The following is a 24248-nucleotide window of genomic DNA, read 5'->3' as shown; positions in this document are numbered from 1 at the left end:
CCACCAGACTTCTGCACAACACAACTGATGGTCCCAACCCCATTTATAAGGTAAGAAATCCCACTTATTAAACCTGACAGGGCACACCTGTGAAGTGAAAACCATTCCCGGTGACTACCTCTTGAAGCTCATCAAGAGAATGCCAAGAGTGTGCAAAGCAGTCAACAAAGCAAAAGGTGGGTACTTTGAAGAACATAGAATAAAATACATAATTTCAGTTGTTTCACTTTTTTGTTAAGTATATAATTCCACATGAGTTACTTCATAGTTTTGATGCCTTCAGTGTGAATTTACAATTTTCATAGTCATGAAAATACAGAAAAATCTTTAAATGAGAAGGCGTGTCCAAACTTTTGCTCTGTACTGTATATACATACATACACAGTGGGTACGGAAAGTATTCAGACCCCTTGTAAATTTTTCACTCTTTGTTTCATTGCAGCCATTTGAGCCCTTGAGAAAGCGATCAACAAACAAGCGAAACGTACGTTGGGGGCTCTGCTGGATCAGCCTAGTGTCATTTCCCCTACCTCTTGTCAGCCGCTGGTGAGCATTATATTATATGTATTTAATTGTAGACCACATGGTCATGGTATTAGCACCTTAGTGATAGTATGCTCTCCAACCTTATGTACTTCTGCCAAATATGGGGTATGTGGCACTGGTGATCTTTTTCCTTTCATCCTTTTGCAACTCTATTATCGTGTTTTTTGTATTGAATTTTACTATATATATTTACAATAAAATATCTTCTTAAACCTGTATACTCCTTTTTCCTCCGAATTTTTCTATTATTGCATGGAGTTGGTTTTCTCTGTTGTTCTCCTTCTGAGGCATAGCTTTGCACAAATTTTCTGCATGATAGTGCTATCATGTAGTGATCTGGGTTTTGTTTCATGTATATACCCATGTAGTTACTTCTGAATAATTAGTTAGGGGTTGGGCAGTTTGCCATCATTCGGGACCTTTATCTATTAGCTAAAAGCTTGAGAAAGGCTCATTTAGAGCCGAAACGTTGCACAGACGTGGGTCTGATTAAATCCTGCACATTTATTAAGAAAAATGGAGGGCTGCCTTCTTTTTTGAACTTTATGGACGTTGGATAACCAGTGGACAGGTTACCTGGAGGCTTTGCACCCAGAGATGTAAGTAGAAGTGTTGTGCTGTTCCTTTTTTATGAATAAAGCATAAAGCAACTACAAAGAGTGGTTCTCTCTGGAAAGCGTATCAAACCTACATAGGAAAATCCATTAATATGAATGACTATCATTGCAGTATAGTAGTGCCCAATTTCTCCTGTGGTGGTGCTGTAGAAGAATAGAACACTTGCTGCCATGTTTCACCTCTGATCAGCAGAGACTCCATTAGCAGGCTTGTTGTAGAGACAAAGAGACACTACCAACTAAATTGTAGAAAATAAATGGCAAAAGTTGAAAGAAAAAAACAGATTTGGAAAATGGTTTTCAGGGCTCTTGTTCATTATTCCAATAAAAACATCAGTCCCTCAGAACCTCAACACTTAGGGGGAGGCTATTCATCTTACTGAGTGATGACAAACAAAGGAAACCGACCCAAGGAATAATTTGAATATATCATTCCTCATGTCGGTCAGTTTCCCAAGTAGTAGTTGGTGGGATGGTTATAAAAAAAAAAAGAAAAGAAAAGGGATAATGGTAAAAACATTCAGGCTTTTTCAGAAAGTGTCAGTGACAGTAATACGGCTGAAGTGAGGGGTTTTAACTCGATTATACCAGTACTGTAAAAACAAAAGCACAATTAATTTGCTGAAGTCAGCAGATTTCTTGGCAGTTATAAGACCAGACTGTAGATTCAACTGAACCGCATGTAGACAGTACAGAAAAATGATAATTTTTTATTATTGTAATAACAGATTACAGAAAGCATTTATAGCCTGGGAAAGGGAAGACGGCAAACCGATGTCCTGCTATGAACTGTTATCTGCAAACATGATATTCAAAGGACACCACGAGTACTTAAAATGGGTAAGCTGGGTCTACAATAATATAATAGTGTACCGATGTACAAGAACTCTAATAGTCAATTCTCAATCTGGATGGGCTATTCATGTTTAACCATCGTAGGTCCAGCCTCTAGGACGTAGCAACCATCAGGTTATCTTTGCCAGGTACGGCACCTTTTCCCATTAGAGATTAAACTCCTTACATGGAGGGAAGTCTCCTTTTCAACTAATTTATCTATTAGACATATACAAAGAGTATTTTTTTAATTGAAGGAGCCAGATTATTTTTGCAATACATAGACCCCACTGATTTTAACCCCTTCATGATATGCGCCGTACTAATACGGTGCATGTTGTGTCTCCCCCTTTGATGTGGGCTCCGGCGCTGAGCCCACATCTTTCCCGGCACATGTCAGCTGTTTTGAACAGCAGACATGTATCTGGAACAGCCGGGGGTGGAATCGCGATCCATCCTTGGCTATTAACCCGTTAAATGCTGCTGTCAAACTGACAGCGGCATTTAACATGCGCTTCAAAATCTATATATCTTCTCCCCTATAATGTGCAAACTCTTTATAAAAAAAAAATATATATAAAAAAAATGTAGACATCAACAGTCACGGGAACATAAAATAACACATTTATATTTACTTGTGATGTTTTTCTATTATCGTAAAAAGTTCTATGACCTTCCTATTAGCAATAGTAACAGAAATTTTCTAGGATTTAAACTTGTCAATGAAGGTCATCAGACCTTAACAAACGACAAGGACAACACAAAAAGCGTGTGATCTTAGCTGCTACAGATATGCACGCTGAAAAACTGTTGGTGCGTGATGTAGGGTGTTTCCATGTTTCCACTAACAATTGCCACAAAAGTAACAATCCCCTCTACATCAAAGCACTGAGGCCTAATCCCCTGGAAGGACATAACTCATTATTGCTACATATCTGAGCAATGTCTCTGTCAAAAGATCACAGCCTGGGAGGTCGCGCAGATCCACCCAATGTTATCTTTTTGTAAAGAACAGCTCTCTGCTGCCCCGTATTGTCCGAACAATTACATTATTGACTGATGATTAACGAAAGAGGCTGTTTCAACTAATAGGCCAGTTATTTGGAAACTAACAGTGATTGTATGGAATATATACCCAGGTACGGTCACTGCTAACTCCACGATAACCCAAGAACTATTTGTTGCCACCACCAATCATTTTCCAGCCGATTGGATGTTGTTTTAGGTAACATAACTTCAGGGGTGCGGTTTACAGAACAAAAGCAAAGTAAAGTAAAGTAAAGTAAGGCTACGTTCACACTAGCGTTGTGCGCCGCTGCGTCGGCGACGCAACGCACAACGCACACAAAAACGCGTCAAAACGCACGCAAAAACGCTGCGTTTTGCGACGCATGCGTCGGTTTTTGCCAAAAATCGGACGCAAGAAAAATGCAACTTGTTGCGTTTTCTTGGTCCGACGCTTGCGGCAAAAAAGACGCATGTGTCGCACAACGCAACAAAAAAAAACGCATGCGTCCCCCATGTTAAGTATAGGGGCGCATGACGCATGCGTCTCCGCTGCGTCCCCGACGCAAACCCGACGCACATTAGCTTAACGCTAATGTGAACGTAGCCTAAAAGCAGAGCACAGCGGTGACATCACCGCTGTGCCCTGCTTTCCGGCCGGCACTCACAGTCAGTGTGGGAAGCAGACGGCGAGGTACCTGACGGACACCGGAATGTGAGTATGTACTGTTTTTTTTTTTTTACATTTACGATGGTAACCAGGGTAAACATCAGGTTACTAAGCGCGGCCCTGCGCTTAGTAACCCAATGTTTACCCTGGTTACAAGCGAACGCATTGCTGAATCGGTGTCACACACACCGATCCAGCGATGACAGCGGGTGATCCAGCGACGAAAGAAAGTTCCAAACGTTCTGCTACGACGTTCGATTCTCAGCGGGGTCCCTGATCGCTGCTGCCTGTCAGACACAGCAATATCGTATGGATATCGCTGGAACGTCATGGATCGTACCGTCGTAGTGACCAAAGTGCCACTGTGAGACGGTACCCTTAGGGTGTATGTATGTATCTATCCACAAACAGTCTATTTTATTATCTGGACCTAGGTAAAGATCTTTCCTGTCTAATCACTTGTACTCTGTAGGGAGTCTGGGCTTCAAAAGGAATTTTAATTGGTTTTGTCACTTCCCTGCTATACGTAATTTTCTCACTTCCTTATGTTCATTGTGCAATTCTACATCAAGGAGGCTTAGATTTCAAGCTCTGTCTCTTTGAGAGGTTCTGTATGAGAGAGTAGGGGGGAACGAATGTCCCCTTTTTGGAGTTATAGATCCTAATGTTTCTATGACAGTCTAATCTTCAGTCTTCGGGATCTGTCAATAATTAGTGATGAGCAAACGTGCTTGGATAAGGTTTTATCCAAGTATCTTGGACATGCTCGAATAATATGTTTGAGTCCCTGTGGCTGCATGTTTGAGCACATGTGCTCTGATAACGTGTTATCCGAGCAAGCTCGGGTGTTTATCCGAGTATTTTGGAAGTGCTTGAATAATATGTTCGAATCCCTGTGGCTGCAGCATGTTTTGCGGCTGTTAAACAGCCACAAAACATGTGGAGATTGCCTAACAAACAAGCAATTCCTGCATGTGTTGCAGCTGTCTGATAGCCGCGGATCATAGAGACAAGGGGACTCGAACATGTGATTCAAGCACACCCAAGATATTCAGATAACAACCAAGAATGCTTGGATAACACATTATTCAAGCACATTCGCTCATTATTATTAATAATGCAACACTGTTAGGACAAGTTCTTTTGGTGCCAAAGGCAAACCTGGCACGTGACAAGAGCTTTTGTGCCCTAATACTACAGTGACTAGTATCTTGAAAGGTTATTTTCATCATCAGCTATCCAGGAGAAATCTCATAGACAATGAATGACGGGAACATGCCCGCTACTGTTCCTACGGAGGATTTCAGAGTCCTGTTCTTGGGATCGATGGGGGTCCCAGAGGTCAGATCATAATTTACTTGATAATTAATATTAATTTCCATAAAGAAGGAATTGGCAGTGTCCAGGAGTAGTCGGTCCTGGTCCCTGTTATAGCCCAAAATTATAATAAGGTAGGCGTCTAATGCGCAGTCTGGACAAGTCTGCACCTTTCATTTATTTCATTGACGATGGCTGACCTTTTCACAAGTGTAAATACTTAACCTCCTCAACAAAATACCTGGGGATGCTGAAATCTTATTTTATTGCTCAAGGAACTGACTTACAGACTGTAAAACAAATTCCAGGAAAGCCGCCTGATAGGATTATGTCAGTGGTATTCCTTTAATATCCCAACAGGGTACTAAATAGCCCAGGACGTCTATGAATCGACTGCTTCAAAAGAGAAAAACAGACAAACTTGAAGGAACGCTATGAAACACTGACATTTGAGAAATGGGTTTGTGCAGCAGGTGGTTTACACAAAAATGGATTTACCAGGACACAGGTATTCATAAAATGAGAAATATATCAGCTTAGCTGAAAAGACAAATCAGGATGTTATCAATGCATTCATTAGATTGGCTATTCCAATTGTGGCACTGCAAGTATGATATAGAGGATTCAAAATATATTATACACTTAGAATATTACTTTAATATTTATCTGGGGTAGGCTTCTAATTGATTTAAAGTGGTTGTCAAGCTTAAAAAAAATGCCAAAGGAAGTGGCAGTTAAAAATGAATGAAAGATTTGTATAATCGCAAGCTTTAACCCTCCAGTTTAACCCCCAGGTTGCTCCAGTGGTCTCTGGCGGGATAAGAAATGATGACATCCCATTCTTTGGTCAAATAATCGTGGGGCATGCCAAGACTGTGGGAGTCAGGGAGCAAACTGGGGAAGCCTGTAATGGAGCCATATCAGTTACAGAAAGTGACAATATATTATTTTTTTGTTGAAAATAGAGGACCCCTTTTAAATAAATTATTGGTGGAAGGTTGATCAGCTAAAATTGGAGAATGATAACACCTCACCTTTAATTAAGAATTAAAAATTTCCAGTTGAAACAGAAAGATTTTTATGTCCAGGGAAAATGACAAATCCACCACAGATAACACCTAGTGGCATTATGCTAAACAGATTCCCCGGTAGGCCACATTTTTCAATAAGGTATATAAAAGCGTCCTCCAATGTCACAGAAAATCAGCAGCACATTTAGAAATCTGCACCACTGTATGTTTGCTTTTTGCTTGTATTTTGGAGTACGATTTTTCTTTTTATTTGGAAATGATGATTTCAGACCATGGGAGCAGACCATATGAAATAATTAATGCTAAGTCCCCCCCCCCAAAAAAAAAAAAACCAAAACGAAACAAAAGCAGCAGCTAAAGACGGAGGTCGCTCCTCTGAAACTAAAAACAACACTTTTTAAATGGTTCCATCTTAATGGTTCATTACAGCAACAAAGAAAGGAGCTGCTAGAGTTACTGTTAAACAGTCAAAAGACATACGGTAGGTCCCTCTTCTTTTGGACATTATTTCTTCCTGGGATTGGTGCTAGAATAATTCATAAAGTAGAGTCAAACAAGCACACATCTTCCACAGTTATACCATAAGGAAACCTGGTATGGAGGTTGTGCCAAGTTAGCTTAAAAGGATATGGTCCTCAGGAATGCAACCATGGAGGTCAGGTAAACCACTTTTAGGATTTTGATGATGTTGCAGTAGAAGCACTAGTTGTGGCTGCCCTTCGAGTTTAAGCCAAGGTCTCGGTCACAAATATATAGCTGTATTCAGATATTAAGTCAAGTTGAATGGTCACACACATTGATTGTGGGCAAGTTTAAGAGAACAATCAAGGGACAAAGTTGCAGATACCAGAACACTATATTTGAACATTTGAAGCGAGAATCAACAAAAAAAGTCTGCATTAAATCCCTGAAATTAACTACCAAACCTAACAATGAATAAAAGGTTCACTCTAAAAAGAGACATCTGCACAAGGCAACATCTGAGTTGGAGAAACAGCCGGCCAGACTGTTGGCTGACAGCTATCTCATCCCGACTACCTCATGAGCATGCATGCTTGGATTGGCAGCAAGCAAGTGCACTGCCATAGGGAAGTGGATGAGCTACTGCCAGCTATATCTGGCTGTGCTTTTCATTCTCAAATGCTTGGAGTCAGTCAGTATGTCTCAATACATATTAATGTACTGGGTATAGGCAGCTATGTAAGATAGCCTTCCGCACTGATGACTTCAGCCATCTATGTATTAAGAGGACTGCCATGTACCACTACTTGCTGGTAATAATATCTGGCCAGACAAGGCTTTCCCTGGCAAACTTTACAGGAAGAAAAGTAATATTTGTCTCATCTAAGTAAACGTTACACCATTCTACTGGCTGTAACTAAGCTGTCTGCCAGATTTAACCACTATATCTTTATTTTTTTTTTACTGGCTGTGAGTATACTAAAGAAACCCTGCAAAGACCTGCCTCTGTAAAGGTTGGCCTGCATTTTTCCACTCGAGTGTGTCTAAACCTTGCCAATCCCTCACTGCTTCAGTTTCAGTGCTTCCTGGTTCCCCTCTGGTCTCTACTTTCTGCTATAGCGATGATGTCATGACACAAGGAATCAACAACAGCCAATCACTAACTGAGACAGGTCGTTGGAGCCAGTGATTGGCTCAGAGGTATTTTCCTGTTTGAAAGGCACAGATGATAAAGACCAGTGGGATTGGGAGCGGTGGGGGAATCAGTGAGGTTAGTATCATGTCACACTATTAAGACTTTTCATTTTTAATTTTCAAAGTGGATAACCTCTTGAAGGTGCCTAAAACAACGACACCCATCTCATAACTACAATACATTTATGCCATTGAGGATATTAATTTAAAGCGGTGTATTTTTAAAGCCAAGAGAACAGTAGTCACACAGTTCCTGTTGCTTCCCTTTTAGACTCCATTCAGCTTTATCAATCCTATTTTGGAGCCAAAAAGGAATGAAGAAAATAGTTCTTTGAAAATAAAACTTATAAGAACATGAAAGGTAAAAGTTCTGTTACTTTGTAGCTGTTCTACTTGGCTGGAGACAACTTTAATTATAAGTATTTAAGGTAAAATGCTGAAAGCTTTCCTATATTACTGGTTAATGGTGACTTTAATGTCTATGAATGATACATATTGTCTTGCTTTCTGTGATGGAATTGTCCGCAGTGTAACACTGCACTACTGGTGATAAGCAATGGGCCGGGGGCAGGGTTATTTCTCCACACTACAATCGCAGGTGCACAGACAATGTGGTTTTTGGCTTCAAACAAACTATTAAGTGGAAAAGATTAAATTGAACTGCATGATGCCAAGAAGCTAAAAATATGAAATGCACATTTAAAAAAGAGCGCATTTATATATATAAAAAAAGGTCTAAAACTATGAAGAGTGGTGTCAGTCTATTATCTACCAGCAGAATATGAAATACTATATCCAGATGGAGGATGCGGACTCGACATTAGCGTGAGCACAGACTGGAAGCTCACTGATAAGAGAAGGAATGTGTGCATTTCTATAACTGCGCAAACAAAAACTAAATTCTAGAATGTAAAATTGTATATACCTCAGTATATCCAGGTACGAACTGGGTAATAACGAATAGCAAATTGTAAAATGGCGAAATCTAAAAGATAAAGGTCCTGTATAGTCCGCACGAAAATAGTAATAATATAGTGTCCCGATACTTCCAATTTAAACCATCAGCATTAGCTTCAAACCGGAGGTTAGTTTTAGGTGGCTGCTACCGGCCGGGGCAGCCACCTGCTTGGATAGTACATCGTTACCCGGATTCATCTGAAGGACGAGCGGGGCACTACTACAGCCTCCTAAATTGGAAAACTACCAACATTGAAGGTAGGAAAAGCTGTTTACAGTCTTTTCCTAGGTATCTGTATTCACCAAGTGTTATACAGCTGATGGTTTAAATTGGAAGTATCGGGACACTATATTATTACTATTTTTGTGCGGACTATACAGGACCTTTATCTTTTATATTTCGCCATTTTACAATTTGCTATTCACTATTACCCAGCGCGTACCTGTATATACTGAGGTATATACAATTTTACATTCTAGATCTTTTACTCACAAACGGTTGTGGAAGTTTGTTGGTGTCGCTGCAGGGATATATAGCTCAGTGACACTTGGCACCACCATATTTAGGTTACATAAAAACTAAATTCTGCTTGTTGCAATGAGTAACAAATAATCTTGTGAATATTCCAGTTTGGACTTGCTTTAACTGGTGTATCTCTCTCTATATACAGTGGGTACGGAAAGTATTCAGACCCCTTTACATTTTTCACTCTTTGTTTCATTGCAGCCATTCATTTGGTAAATTAAAAAAAGTTAATTTTTTCATATTAATTACACTCTGCTCCCCATCTTGACTGAAAAAAACCCAGAAATTTAGAAATTTTTGCATATTTATTAAAAAAGAAAAACTGAAATATCACATGGTCATAAGTATTCACACCCTTTGCTTAGACATTCATATTTAAGTCACATGCTGTCCATTTCCTTGTGATCCTCCTCGAGATGGTTCTACTCCTTCATTGGAGGCCAGCTGTGTTTAATTAAACTGATAGGACTTGACTTGGAAAGGCGCACACCTGTCTATATAAGACCTCACAGCTCACAGTGCATGTCAGACCAAATGAGAATCATGAGGTCAAAGGAACTGGAAAAGGAGCTCAGAGACAGAATTGTGGCACAGATCTGGCCAAGGTTACAACAGAATTTCTGCAGAACTCAAGGTTCCTAAGAGCTCAGTGTCCTCATAATCCTTAAATGGAAGAAGATTGGGACCACCAGAAGTCTTCCTAGACCTGGCCATTCAGCCAAACTGAGCAATCGTGGGAGAAGAGCCTTGGTGAGAGAGGTAAAGAAGAACCCCAAGATCACTGTGGCTGAGCTCCCGAGATGCAGTAGGGAGATGGGAGAAAGTTCCACAAAGTCAACTATCACTGCAGCCCTCCATGAGTTGGGCCTTTATGGCAGAGTGGCCAGATGGAAGTCTCTCCTCAATGCAAGACACATGAAAGCCAGCATAGAGTTTGCTAAAAAAAACACATGAAGGACTCCCAGACTATGAGAAATAAGATTCTCTGGTCTGATAAGACGAAGATAATCCTTTTTAGTGATAATTCTAAGTGGTATGTGTGGAGAAAACCAGGCACTGCTCATCACCTGCCCAATATAATTCCAACAGCGAAACATGGTGGTGGCAGCATCATGCTATGGGGGTGTTTTCAGCTGCAGGGACAGGATGACCAATTGCCATTGAAGGAAACATGAATGCGGCCAATTCCAGAGATATCCTGGATGAAAACCTCTTCCAGAGTGCACTGGACCTCAGACTTCGCCAAAGGTTCACCTTCCAACAAGACAATGACCCTAGGCACACAGCTAAAATAACAAAGGAGTGGCTTCAGGACAACTCTGTGACCATTCTTGACTGGCCCAGCCAGAGCCCTGACCTAAAGCCAATTGAGCATCTCTGGAAAGACCTGAAAATGGCTGCCCACCAACATTCACCATCCAACCTGATGTAAATGGAGAGGATCTGCAAGGAAGAATGGTAGAGGATCCCCAAATCCAGGTGTGAAAAACTTGTTGCATCATTCCCAAGAAGACTCATGGCTGTACTAGCTCAAAAGGTGCTTCTACTCAATACTGAGCAAAGGGTCTGAATATTTATGACCTTGTGATATTTCAGTTTTTCTTTTTTAGTATGCAAAAATTTCTACACTTCTATTTTTTGAGTCAAGATGGGGTGCAGAGTGTATATTAAAGAGAAAAAAAATGAACTTTTTTTTTAATTTACCAAATGGCTGCAATGAAACACAAGAGTGAAAGTTTTATATATATATATATATATATATATATATATATATATATATATCTAATATATAAAGCTGAATGTGTGTGTGTGTGTATGTATGTATGTATGTATGTATGTCCGGGATTGGCATCTGAACCGTAGCAGCTACAGCCACAAAATTTTGCACAGTCACACGTCTGGACCCCGAGAGCGTCATAGGCTATGTTGTGAGGTGAAATTTTAACCCCGCGCTTTCCAATTCACCAAACAATTTTGCCCCTATCTACATAATGGGGAAAAAGTGAAAGGAAAAGTGTTGGAGGCGTCGCAGCTACAGGCACAAAATTTTGCACAGTCACACGTCTGGACCCTGAGAGCGTCAAAGCTATATTGTGAGGTGAAATTTTAACCCCGCGCTTTCCAATTCACCAAACAATTTTGCCCCTATCTACATAATGGGGAAAAAATGAAAGGAAAAGTGTTGGAGGCAAATTAACAGCTGCCAGATGTGAACAAGGGGGACTTAAAGAATGACAGCGATGGCACCAAAGAGTATATACTGTACAGTTGCTAAGGTGGGGCCCCAACATGGGATAATCACACCACCACGGGGATATGAACACACACACAAAATGCGCCACACACTACCACGTGCTCGAACACATATACCACCCTCAGTGCACATTTCACCACACATACACCAACCTCGCCACATAAAAGTAGAAACACAAAAGTCGCCGCTCAAAACTCGCCACGCGCAAAACTCTCCACATGCAAAACTCGCCACACGTGCAAAACTCGCCACACGCAAAACTTGCACACGCAGAAAAATTGCCACACGCAGAAAAATTGCCACATGCACAAAAGTTGCAACACATGCAAAAGTTGCCTCACACAAAACTTGCACATACTCAAAAGGCACCACACATAAAACTCGCCACGCGCAAAACTCGCCATGCGCAAAACTTGCTGCACACAACTTGCTACACTAACCTGTCACATGCAACTCGACACACAAAAAGTTGCTACACGCATGTCGCCACACAAAACTCATCTCACAAAAGTCCCTACATGCATGTCGCCACACGCAACTCAACACACACAACTTGACACACGAAACTCGCCCTAAAACACACACAAGTCTGGTATCCTTCAAAAATAAAAATCTGATTAATAAGCAGACAAACTACAAGAGCAACAAATGTACCATATAGGAATCCGGCAGCTGTCAGTCACATGACCAGTCTATTATGTGTATGTGTGAGCTAATATATACTGCCAGGGGGTGGGCTTACTGTTGGCTGGGGATTTATCAGGCTGCCATTTTAGCTTACAAATACTGAGGTAAAAATACTGACCAAATAACGTGTGAACGAGGGCTAATACAGGAGGAGATGACATACAGCTATATACTATATACAGGAGATGACACACAGGTATATACTATTTACAGGGGAGATGACACACAGGTATATACTATATACAGGAGGAGATGACACACAGATATATACTATATACAGGAGAGATGACACACAGGTATATACTATATAGAGGAGGAGATGACATACAGGTACATACTACATACAGGAGGAGATGACATACAGGTATATACTATATACAGGAGGAGATGACACACAGGTATATACTATATACAGGAGCAGATTACCTACAGGTATATAGTATATACAGGAGGAGATGACACAGGTATATGCTATGTATAGGAGGAGATGACATACAGGTATATACTATATACAGGAGATGACACACAGATATATACTATATATAGGTGAGATGACACACAGGTATATACTATATACAGGAGATTACATACAGGTATATCTAATATATAAAGCTGAATGTGTGTATGTATGTATGTGTGTATGTCCGGGATTGGCATCTGTACCGTCGCAGCTACAGCCACAAAATTTTGCACAGTCACACGTCTGGACCCCGAGAGCGTCATAGGCTATGTTGTGAGGTGAAATTTTAACCCCGCGCGTTCCAATTCACCAAACAATTTTGCTCCTATCTACATAATGGGGAAAAAGTGAAGGGAAAAGTGTTGGAGGAAAATTGACAGCTGCCAGATGTGAACAATGAGGACTTAAAGAATGAGAGCGATGGCGACAAAGAGTATATACCGTACAGTTGCTAAGGTGGGGCCCCGACATGGGATACTCACCACACACGGGGATATGAACACAAACACAAAATGCGCCACACACTACCACGTGCTTGAACACATATACCACCCTCAGCACACATTTCACCACACACACACACCAACCTCGCCACATAAAAGTCGAAACACAAAAGTCACCACTCAAAACTCGCTACATGCAAAACTCGCCATATGCAAAACTAGGCTCACGCAAAACTCGCCACACGTGCAAAACTCACCTCATGGAAAACTCACCTCATGCAAAACTTGCACACACAGAAAAATTGCCACATGTACAAAAGTTGCACCACATGCAAAAGTTGCCTCACACAAAACTTGCACATACTCAAAATGCACCACACATAAAACTCGCCACGCGCAAAACTCGCCATGCACAAATCTTGCTGCACACAACTTGCTACACTAACCTGTCACATGCAACTCAACACACAAAATGTTGCTACACGCATGTCGCCACACAAAACTCATCTCACAAAAGTCGCTACATGCATGTCGCCACACGCAACTCAACACACACAACTTGACACATAAAACTCGCCCTAAAACACACACAAGTCTGGTATTGTCCTTCAAAAATAAAAATCTGATTAATAAGCAAACTACAAGAGCAACAAATGTACCATATAGGAAATACGGCAGCTGTCAGTCACATGACCTGTCTATTATGTGTATGTGTGAGCTAATATATACTGCCAGGGGGGAGGGCTTCCTGTTGGCTGGGGATTTATCAGGCTGCCAATAGCAACCAATCACAGCTCAGCTTCTATTTTGCTACAGTTAATTAACCTGAGCTCTGATTGGTTAATATAGGCAACAAAGACATTCTCAGTATAACAAAGCTAATATATGTTGTGAAATGCTTCTATTTGCTTAGTTTTTGCCTTTTAATAATTACATTTCTATCTATTTGTTTTGTGGTTTTTGTGTGCAGAATAAATTTTTGTTAACACATTCTATTTTGCTAACAGCAGTCATTAACCCGGGCGAAGCCGGGTAGTACAGCTAGTATATATATATATATATATATATATATATATATATATATATCGCACATCCAATATTTTGCCACCTCCTGCTGCCTCAAGCTCAAAAAATATTTGCTGAATCCATCCTTTCCTCAATCCTGAACCTCCTGAAGTACAAGTTCATTCCATCATCATCTCTTGCCTCGACTACTGCAATATTTTCCTCTGTGGCCTCCCTAACACTCTCGCGCCTCTCCAGTCCATCCTTAACTAATTTACCTCTCCTCACTACTCCTCCACTTCTCCCCTATGCAAATCCCTCAATTAGCTCCCAATTCCCCAACATATCTAGTTCAAACTACTAACATTGACCTACATAGCCATCCATAATCTGTCTCTTTCTCCTCCGGATATCTTCCCACATGTAATCTCCTGTCATCCCAAGACTTCCTTCTCTCCTCCATACTCGTACATTTCACAACCAATTGCCTCCAAGACTTCTTCCAAGTATCCCCCATCCTCTGGAATTCCTTGGCCCAACACGTTATCAGCCACATTCTGAACCTTCAGATGTAAATTGAAAATCCATCTCTTCAAGTAAACTTACTTCCTGCAATAACTTCTCTGCCACCTCACCACCATCGTAGATGCCGCAACTCCCCAACCTACTCTCTCTTTCCCCATTACCCTATAGACTGTAAGGCATTGTTATATATATATATATATATATATATATATATATATATATATATATATACAGTGGGGCAAAAAAGTATTTAGTCAGTCAGCAATAGTGCAAGTTCCACCACTTAAAAAGATATATATGTAATTTACATCATAGGTAGACCTCAACTATGGGAGACAAACTGAGAAAAAAAAAAATCCAGAAAATCACATTGTCTGTTTTTTTATCATTTTATTTGCATATTCTGGTGGAAAATAAGTATTTGGTCAGAAACAAAAAAATCAAGATTTCTGGCTCTCACAGACCTGTAACTTCTTCTTTAAGAGTTTCCTCTTTCCTCCACTCATTACCTGTAGTAATGGCACCTGTTTAAACTTGTTATCAGTATAAAAAGACACCTGTGCACACCCTCAAACAGTCTGACTCCAAACTCCACTATGGTGAAGACCAAAGAGCTGTCAAAGGACACCAGAAACAAAATTGTAGCCCTGCACCAGGCTGGGAAGACTGAATCTGCAATAGCCAACCAGCTTGGAGTGAAGAAATCAACAGTGGGAGCAATAATTAGAAAATGTAAGACATTCAAGACCACTGATAATCTCCCTCGATCTGGGGCTCCACGCAAAATCCCACCCCGTGGGGTCAGAATGATCACAAGAACGGTGAGCAAAAATCCCAAAACCACGCGGGGGGACCTAGTGAATGAACTGCAGAGAGCTGGGACCAATGTAACAAGGCCTACCATAAGTAACACACTACGCCACCATGGACTCAGATCCTGCAGTGCCAGACGTGTCCCACTGCTTAAGCCAGTACATGTCCGGGCCCGTCTGAAGTTTGCTAGAGAGCATTTGGATGATCCAGAGGAGTTTTGGGAGAATGTCCTATGGTCTGATGAAACCAAACTGGAACTGTTTGGTAGAAACACAACTTGTCGTGTTTGGAGGAAAAAAAATACTGAGTTGCATCCATCAAACACCATACCTACTGTAAAGCATGGTGGTGGAAACATCATGCTTTGGGGCTGTTTCTCTGCAAAGGGTCCAGGACGACTGATCCGGGCACATGAAAGAATGAATGGGGTCATGTATTATTATTATTATTATTATTTATTGTTATAGCGCCATTTATTCCATGGCGCTTTACAAGTGAGGAGGGGTAAACATAATAAAAACAAAAATAAAAACAAGTACAATAATCTTAAACAATACAAGTCATAACTGGTACAGGAGGAGAGAGGACCCTGCCCGCGAAGGCTCACAATCTACAAGGGATGGGTGAGAATACAGTAGGCGAGGATAGAGCTGGTCATGCAGCGGTTGGTTGATCGGTGGTTACTGCAGGTTGTAGGCTTGTCGGAAGATGTATCGTGAGATTTTGAGTGCAAACCTCCTTCCATCAGCAAGGGCATTGAAGATGAAACGTGGCTGGGTCTTTCAACATGACAATGATCCAAAGCACACCGCCAGGGCAACGAAGGAGTGGCTTCGTAAGAAGCATTTCAAGGTCCTGGAGTGGCCTAGCCAGTCTCCAGATCTCAACCCTATAGAAAACCTTTGGAGGGAGTTGAAAGTCTGTGTTGCCAAGCGAAAAGCCAAAAACATCACTGCTCTAGAGGAGATCTGCATGGAGGAATGGGCCAACATACCAACAACAGTGTGTGGCAACCTTGTGAAGACTTACAGAAAACGTTTGACCTGTGTCATTGCCAATAAAGGATATATTACAAAGTATTGAGATGAAATTTTGTTTCTGACCAAATACTTATTTTCCACCAGAATATGCAAATAAAATGATAAAAAAACAGACAATGTGATTTTCTGGATTTTTTTTTCTCAGTTTGTCTCCCATAGTTGAGGTCTACCTATGATGTAAATTACAGACGCCTCTCATCTTTTTAAGTGGTGGAACTTGCACTATTGCTGACTGACTAAATACTTTTTTGCCCCACTGTATATATATATATATATATATATATATATATATATATATATATATATATATATATATATTTTTTTTTTTTTTTTTTCACATGTACAGAACCATGGATTCAATGGTGCTCTAAAAATAAATAATAATGAGCAGCATTGCTCTTTTCCTATCAATGATCCCCTGTAAAAGGGCTGCAAGAAAGCCATCACAATTTCCACCACTTTGCTGATGTGGATTTCAGCAGTATATAGTCACTTACTGTGTCAGTATGTATTCTGTCAATGGACCCCTCACAGGAAATGACAAACATTATGACTCTTGTTAGTCTCCTATGTCCTACTGAGTAACATGGATGAAACAGAGGTGTGTGTCCCTCCAGCAGGACCGTGTAAATGTGGAAAGTACGGCAATTTCATTGACAACAGTGACTAATATTCGGACCAGATAAGGATAAAGGTTTCATGTTCATTCTCTGTAGTCACCAAGTTCTTCCATCCGTCAATGGATAAACATCAATGCAAGAACTCAAGCAATAACATGGTTCCATTAAGTAAAACCACATTTTAAGGATGACTTTGTGCATTAAGGCAGCAGCTGTAACGTTTTACTAGGCCATGGGGCTTACAAACACAGACATTTGTGTTAACAACCATGGTCTAGTGATTTTTCATTTTAGTTCACTCTCATTGATAAAATGAAGGGATAACATCTGTACAGAGGATGGTTACTTGTATGAAAGACACTGTAAATACAATATGCAGCAGTGTCTAACAATAAGGCTTTTGTTAAATAGAGAAATATGGTACAATTATTTAAGTATTCAGTCTGACAGCATTATTCAGGTTACAGTTTGGTGGCAAGTAGAGGTGAGCAAATCAATGTAATATGAATCAAATTTGTGTAAATAGATTGGAAGTCACTGTGCTCGACATAGTTAAAGAAGTTGCAGTTTGATCCACAAGAATAGTTTAAAAAAAAAAAAACACCCACCACCATTTTACGCAAAGCAGAAGACTGCATTGGACAGAGGAGACTCATGACCTCAAGAGAGGTAATTCTCATAAAGCTTTTCAGTTTTCACATCACATGGTGTAGCACACGGAGGGAGGGACTACCATAGTCTGAATAAAAGCAGAGGCAGGTAATGTAGCAGATATTTTTCAGTGATTCTGGATAGTGAGAGGATGTCACAGCTCACAGCTCAGCAACAGAGATATTGAGAGAAAGCTTTAAAAACTGAATAAACAATACAGGTAGTATATAACACAACAGTGAAAAAGAGCTTGCATACCTTTACTCATAGCCATATATGTCGAGGTCATTTGGACATTACTAAGGCTGAGTTTGTGCTTAAAGGAAATCTGTCACCCCAATTTTCGCCTATAAGATGCGGCCACCGCCATCGGGGCTTATCTCCAGCATTCTGTAATGCTGTAGATAAGCCCGCAATGTAACCTGTAAGATAAGAAAAACATCTGGTCCAATGGGCGTCACGATCTGGGTCCGGCGTCTCCCATCTTCATATGATGACGTCCTCTTCTTTGCTTCCTGCTGCGGCGTACTTTATTTGCCCTGTTGAGGGCAGAGAAAAGTACTGCAGTGCAAGTGCTGGGAAAGGTCAGTCAGAGAAGCCTCAACAGGGCAAATAAAGTACGCCGCAGCAGGAAGCAAAGAAGAGGACGTCATCGTATGAAGATAGGAGGCGACGGACTCTGATTGCGACGCCCATCGGAACGGACCGGGACCGCCCCTGGGTGATTATAAGGCTAATTTCAAACATCATGGAAACAGGAACACAAGGGCTACTTGGACAGTGAACAAGTCTGTAGGAACATGTTCACACACCACCAAGACACTTGAAGACACAAAAGAGCATAGTAACACCAAAAACACTCAGTTTACTTTACTTAAACCTTTACTAGGATGGGCTTTCCAGTAACATTATTTAGCTGTGCAATATAACAGCCATTTTAGTTGTATTATATGACACCATTTTTAAGGTGCAGTAGTAGCTGTGATAATTTCTTTTTCTTCACAATACTGACTGTGTCCAACAAGCGATTTCCTTTAAAATCTAGATACGAAATCTGCCACAACTTTTAGAAGTCACAAACCTTGTTTAATCTTACACAGATCCCTCATTTAGAGGTGAAAATATCCATCCTGTTCTTATTTACAGTTGCTTTATAAAAACATGCATATTCTATGGGGGACGTAGTGGCAAGAAAATTCTTTGTTAAGCTAACTGGGAATAGAAGTAGGATATTCCCTGATAAATATACCCTAGCATTCTACTAGTATACACAGCAGTATCCAGCAGACATCAGCAGTCGCTAACATAAAAATTATATTGTTAGTTAAGTATAAAACAAATCAAAGAACAGAAATTTGCAATCAAAGACATTTCTCAACAGAGAAGTTACATAAAGCCACTGTGAGATAAGAGTCAGAGCAGAAGGAGGGTGGCGGCCATGGTGGGGGCGTGTTGTTCTTTGTTAAAGTGCGTGCCCAAACCAGGCATCAAGAATCCGAAGAGGAATACTTGGCAAGTGTTGAATTATTGAGCAAGTATTTATGCATGTAAAGCGAGACAAGGAATGCAGTTTAAAGCTCGGCTTAGATGTGATAAATTATTACGGTACTTGACAAAAATATTTCTTTGCTTTGGAAACATAGAGGTTAGAGAAAAGAAAGGCACCGAACTCTCTAATGTTCATTTCAAATCTTCAAGACTATTGATAAAGTGCTAAGAGCCTATAAACTGTGCTCCATGTTGTTTGAAGATCTGTGTGGAAATGTGACTTTTTTCCCTTTCCATTTTCTTTAGGGAAAGAAAATAGAATTAAATCCTTAACGACGGCAGATAATGCCTTTTAACAGGGGTAGTTAAGGGTACTTAACCCCTTAACAACCGCCGATACGCCTTTTAACAGCGGCCGCTAAGGGTACTTAAACCACAGCGCCGTTAATTAACGGCGCTGTGGAAAAAGTGAATAGCGCCCCCCAGAGTCGGATTTTCTCTGGGGTCTCGGTTGCCGAGGGTAGCCGAGACCCCAGAGAACATGATTCGGGGGGTTTTTACCGACCCCCAAGTTGCGATAGCCGGTAATTAACCATTTACCGGCGGTCGCAACAAAAAAAAAAAAAACGCGATTTGCCATTTAATTTCTCTGTCCTCCGATGTGATCGCACATCGGAGGACAGAGAAATAGTGTCCCCGATGGCCCCCAATAGCCCCCCAATACTCACCTATCTCCCCCGGTGCTCCTCGTGGCTCCCGATGGGTGCCGCCATCTTTTTTCCGGGAAAAAATGGCGGGCGCATGCGCAGTGCGCCCGCCGCCCGGCACCCGGAAGATCTTTGGGGTCTCGGCTGCCGGGGGTAGCCGAGACCCCAAAGAACATGATCGGGGTCGGTTTTTACCGACCCCTGTTTTGCGATCGCCGGTAATTAACTGTTTACCGGCGACCGCAAAAAAAAAAAAAAAAAAGCGATCTGTAATTCTCTGTCCTCTGATGTGATCGCACATCAGAAGACAGAGAAATATGGGGATTCGGGGACCCTATCATACTCACCCGGTGTCCCTGGGTCCACCTACGTCTCCTCTTGCCGGCCGGCTTCTTCCTCGGTAAAGAAAATGGCGGGCGCATGCGCAGTGCGCCCGCCATCTGCTGCCATCTGCCGGCCGGCAGGAGAGACGAGTTGGGGCTAAAATTAGGGTTAGGGCTAGGGTTAGGGTTGGGGCTAAATTTAGGGTTAGGGTTGGGGCTAAATTTAGGGTTAGGGCTAGGGTTAGGGTTAGGCTACTTTCACACTAGCGTTTTTTGGCTTCCGTCGCAATGCGTCGTTGGAGAAAAAACGCATCCTGCAACAGTGCTTGCAGGATGCGTTTTTTCTCCATTGACTTGCATTAGCGACACATTGCGACGGATTGCCACACGTCGCATCCGTCGTGCGACGGATGCGTCGTGCTTTGGCGGACCATCAGCACAAAAAAACGCTACATGTAACTTTTTTGTGCGACGTGTCCCCCATTTCCGACCGCGCATGCGCGGCCGGAACTCCGCCCCCGCCTCCCCGCACCTCACAATGGGGCAGCGGATGCGTTGAAAAAACAGCATCCGCTGCACCCGTTGTGCGGCGCTTACAACGCTAGCGTCGGTACGTCGGCCCGACACACTGCGATGGGCCGAGTACGACGCTAGTGTGAAAGTAGCCTTAGGCTTCTTTCACACTTGCGTCGGTACGGGGCGGTCGCAATGCGTTGGCCCGACATACCGACGCACGTTGTGAAAATTGTGCACAATGTGGGCAGCGGATGCAGTTTTTCAACGCATCCGCTGCCCAGTCTATGTCCTGGGGAGGAGGGGGCAGAGTTACGGCCACGCATGCGTGGAAATGGCGGACGCGACGTACAAAAAAAAGGTTACATTGAACTTTTTTTGTGACGACGGTCTGCCAAAACACTACGGATCCAGTGCACGATGGACGCGACGTGTGGCCATCCGTCGGTAATACAAGTCTATGGGCAAAAAAGGCATCCTGTGGGCACATTTGCAGGATCCATTTTTTGTCCAAAACGACGGATTGCGACGGATGCCACACGACGCAAGTGTGAAAGTAGCCTTAGGGTTAGGGTTGGGGCTAAAGTTAGGGCTAGGGTTAGGGTTAAATTTAAGGTTAGGGTAGGGGCTAAAGTTAGGGTTAGGGCTAGGGTTGGGGCTCAAATTAGGGTTAGGGTTGGGGCTAAAGTTATAATTAGGGTTGGGGCTAAAGTTAGGGTTAGGGTTGGGGCTAAAGTTAGGGTTAGAGTTGGGATTAGGGTTGGTATTAGGGTTACGTTTGGGATTAGGGTTACGTTTGGGATTAGGGTTGGGATTAGGGTTAAGGTTAGGGTTGGGATTAGGGGTGTATTGGGATTAGGGTTAGGTTTGAGGATAGGGTTGAGATTAGGGTTAGGGGTGTGTTGGATTTAGGGTTTTGATTAGGGTTATGGTTAGGGTTGAGATTAGGGCTGTTTTGGGGTTAGGGTTGTGATTATCGTTAGGGTTGTGATTAGGATTATGGATCGGGTTGAGATTAGGGTTAGGGGTGTGTTGGAGTTAGGGTTGGAGTTAGAATTGGGGGGTTTCCACTGTTTAGGTACATCAGGGGGTCTCCAAACACGACAGCCAATTTTGCGCTAAAAAAGTCAAATGGTGCTCCCTCCCTTCTGAACTCTGCCGTGCGCCCAAACAGTGGTTTACCCCCACATATGGGGCATCAGCGTACTCGGGATAAATTGGACAACTTTTGGGGTCCAATTTCTCCTGTTACCCTTATGAAAATAAAAACTTGGGGGCTAAAAATCTATTTTGTGGGAAAAAAAATATTTTTTTATTTTCACTACTTTGCATTATAAACTTCTGTGAAGCACTTTAGCATTCAAAGTTCTCACCACATATCTAGATAAGTTCCTTAGGGGGTCTAGTTTCCAAAATTTGGTCACTTGTGGGGGGTTTCTACTGTTTAGGTACACCAGGGGCTCTGCAAACGCAACATAACACCCACAGACAATTCTATCAAAGTCTGAATTCCAAAATGGCGCTCCTTCTCTTCCGAGCTCTGCCGTGTGCCCAAACAGTGGTTTACCCCCACATATGGGGTACCAGCATACTCAGGACAAATTGGAGAACAAATATTGGCATCCAATTTCTCTTGTACCCTTGTGAAAATAAAAACTTGGGGGCTAAAAAATCTTTTTTGTGGAAAAAAAACATATTTTCTATTTTCACTACTCTGCATTATAAACTTCTGTGAAGCACCTGGGCATTCAAAGTTCTCACCACATATCTAGATAAGTTCCTTGGGGGGTCTAGTTTCCAAAATGGGGTCACTTGTGGGGGTTTTCTACTGTTTAGGTACATCAGTGGCTCTGCAAACGCAACATAACGCCCGCAGACCATTCTATCAAAGTCTGCATTCCAAAACGGTGCCCCTTCCCTTACGAGCTCAGCCATGCGCCCAAACAGTGGTTTACCCCCACATATGGGGTACCAGCATACTCAGCACAAATTGGACAACAACTTTTGGGGTCCAATTTCTCTTGTTACCCTTGTGAAAATAAAAATTTGGGGGCTAAAAAATTTGAAATATTTTTATTTTCACGACTCTGCATTATAAACTTCTGTGATGGACTTGGGCATTCAAAGTTCTCACTACACATCTAGATAAGTTCCATGGGGGGTCTAGTTTCCAAAATGGGGTCACTTTTGGGGGTTTCTACTGTTTAGGCACATCAGGGGCTCTCCAAACGCGACATGGCGTCCGATCTCAATTCCAGTCAATTTTGCATTGAAAAGTCAAATGGCGCTCCTTTGCTTCCGAGCTCAGTCATGCGCCCAAACAGTGGTTTACCCCCACATATGGGGTGTCGGCGTACTCAGGACAAATTGTACAACAACTTCTGGGGTCCATTTTCTCCTGTTACCCTTGGTAAAATAAAAATTTGGAGGCAAAAAATCATTTTTGTAGAAAAAATGCGATTTTTTTATTTTCACGGCTCTACGTTATAAACTTCTGTGAAGCACCTGGGGGTTCAAAGTGCTCACCACACATCTAGATAAGTTCCTTAAGGGGTCTAGTTTCCAAAATGGTGTCATTTGTGGGGGGGTTTCCACTGTTTAGGCACAACAGGGGCTCTCCAAACGTGACATGGCGTCCGATCTCAATTCCAGCCAATTCTACATTGAAAAAGTAAAACGACACTCCTTCTCTTCCAAGCTCTGCGGTGCGCCCAAACAGTGGTTTACCCCCACATATTGGGTATCGACGTACTCAGGAGAAATTGCACAACAACTTTTGTGGTCTAATTTCTCCTGTTACCCTTGTGAAAATAAAAATTTGGGGGCAAAAAGATCATTTTTGTAGAAAAAATTTGATTTTTTATTTTCACGGCTCTACGTTATAAACTTCTGTGAAGCACTTGGGGGTTCAAAGTGCTCACCACACATCTAGATAAGTTCCTTAAGGGGTCTAGTTTCCAAAATGGTATCACTTGTGGGGGGTTTCCACTGTTTAAGCACATCAGGGGCTCTCCAAACGCGACATGGCATCCGATCTCAATTCCAGCCAATTCTGCATTGAAAAAGTCAAACAGTGCTGCTTCACTTCACTTTTGCACAACAAAATTTGTGGTTAAATTTCTGTTTTTACACTTGTGAAAATTAAAAAAAATGGTTCTGAAGTAAAATGTTTGCAAAAAAAAGTTAAATGTTCATTTTTTTCTTCCACATTGTTTCAGTTCCTGTGAAGTACGTAAAGGGTTAATAAACTTCTTGAATGTGGTTTTGAGCAGCTTGAGGGGTGCAGTTTTTAGAATGGTGTCACACTTGGTTATTTTCTATCATATAGACCCCTCAAAATGACTTCAAAGGTGATGTGGTCCCTAAACAAAACATGGTGTTGTAAAAATGAGAAATTATAACTCCCTAACAAAAAAAAATTTTGTTTCCAAAATTGTGCTGATGTAAAGTAGACATGTGGGAAATGTTATTTATTAACTATTTTTCGTGACATATCTCTCTGATTTAAGGGCATAAAAATATAAAGTTTAAAAATTGCAAAATTTTTAAATTTTTTGCCA

The 24248-nt window shown here is 41.6% G+C and overlaps 1 protein-coding gene and 1 long non-coding RNA gene across 34 annotated transcripts in view; one reads left to right on the top strand and one right to left on the bottom strand.

The window, feature by feature from the left end:
* Positions 1 to 24248, bottom strand: part of RALGPS1 (Ral GEF with PH domain and SH3 binding motif 1) — a 1054187-nt gene that overhangs the window by 418735 nt on the left and 611204 nt on the right. The window lies entirely within an intron of this gene.
* The window catches only part of LOC143809297 (uncharacterized), a 67259-nt gene continuing 44488 nt past the window's right edge, over positions 1478 to 24248 (top strand). The window contains exons 1-3 of the long non-coding RNA XR_013222202.1: positions 1478 to 2003; positions 5350 to 5497; positions 7948 to 8037. This is a non-coding gene — a long non-coding RNA (uncharacterized LOC143809297). The remainder of the gene's footprint in view (positions 2004 to 5349; positions 5498 to 7947; positions 8038 to 24248) is intronic.

The sequence above is a fragment of the Ranitomeya variabilis genome, chromosome 2, assembly GCF_051348905.1.
Source record: "Ranitomeya variabilis isolate aRanVar5 chromosome 2, aRanVar5.hap1, whole genome shotgun sequence".
In the NCBI taxonomy this organism is placed as follows: Eukaryota; Metazoa; Chordata; class Amphibia; order Anura; family Dendrobatidae; genus Ranitomeya; species Ranitomeya variabilis.
This window is presented reverse-complemented; position numbering and strand designations above follow the sequence as displayed.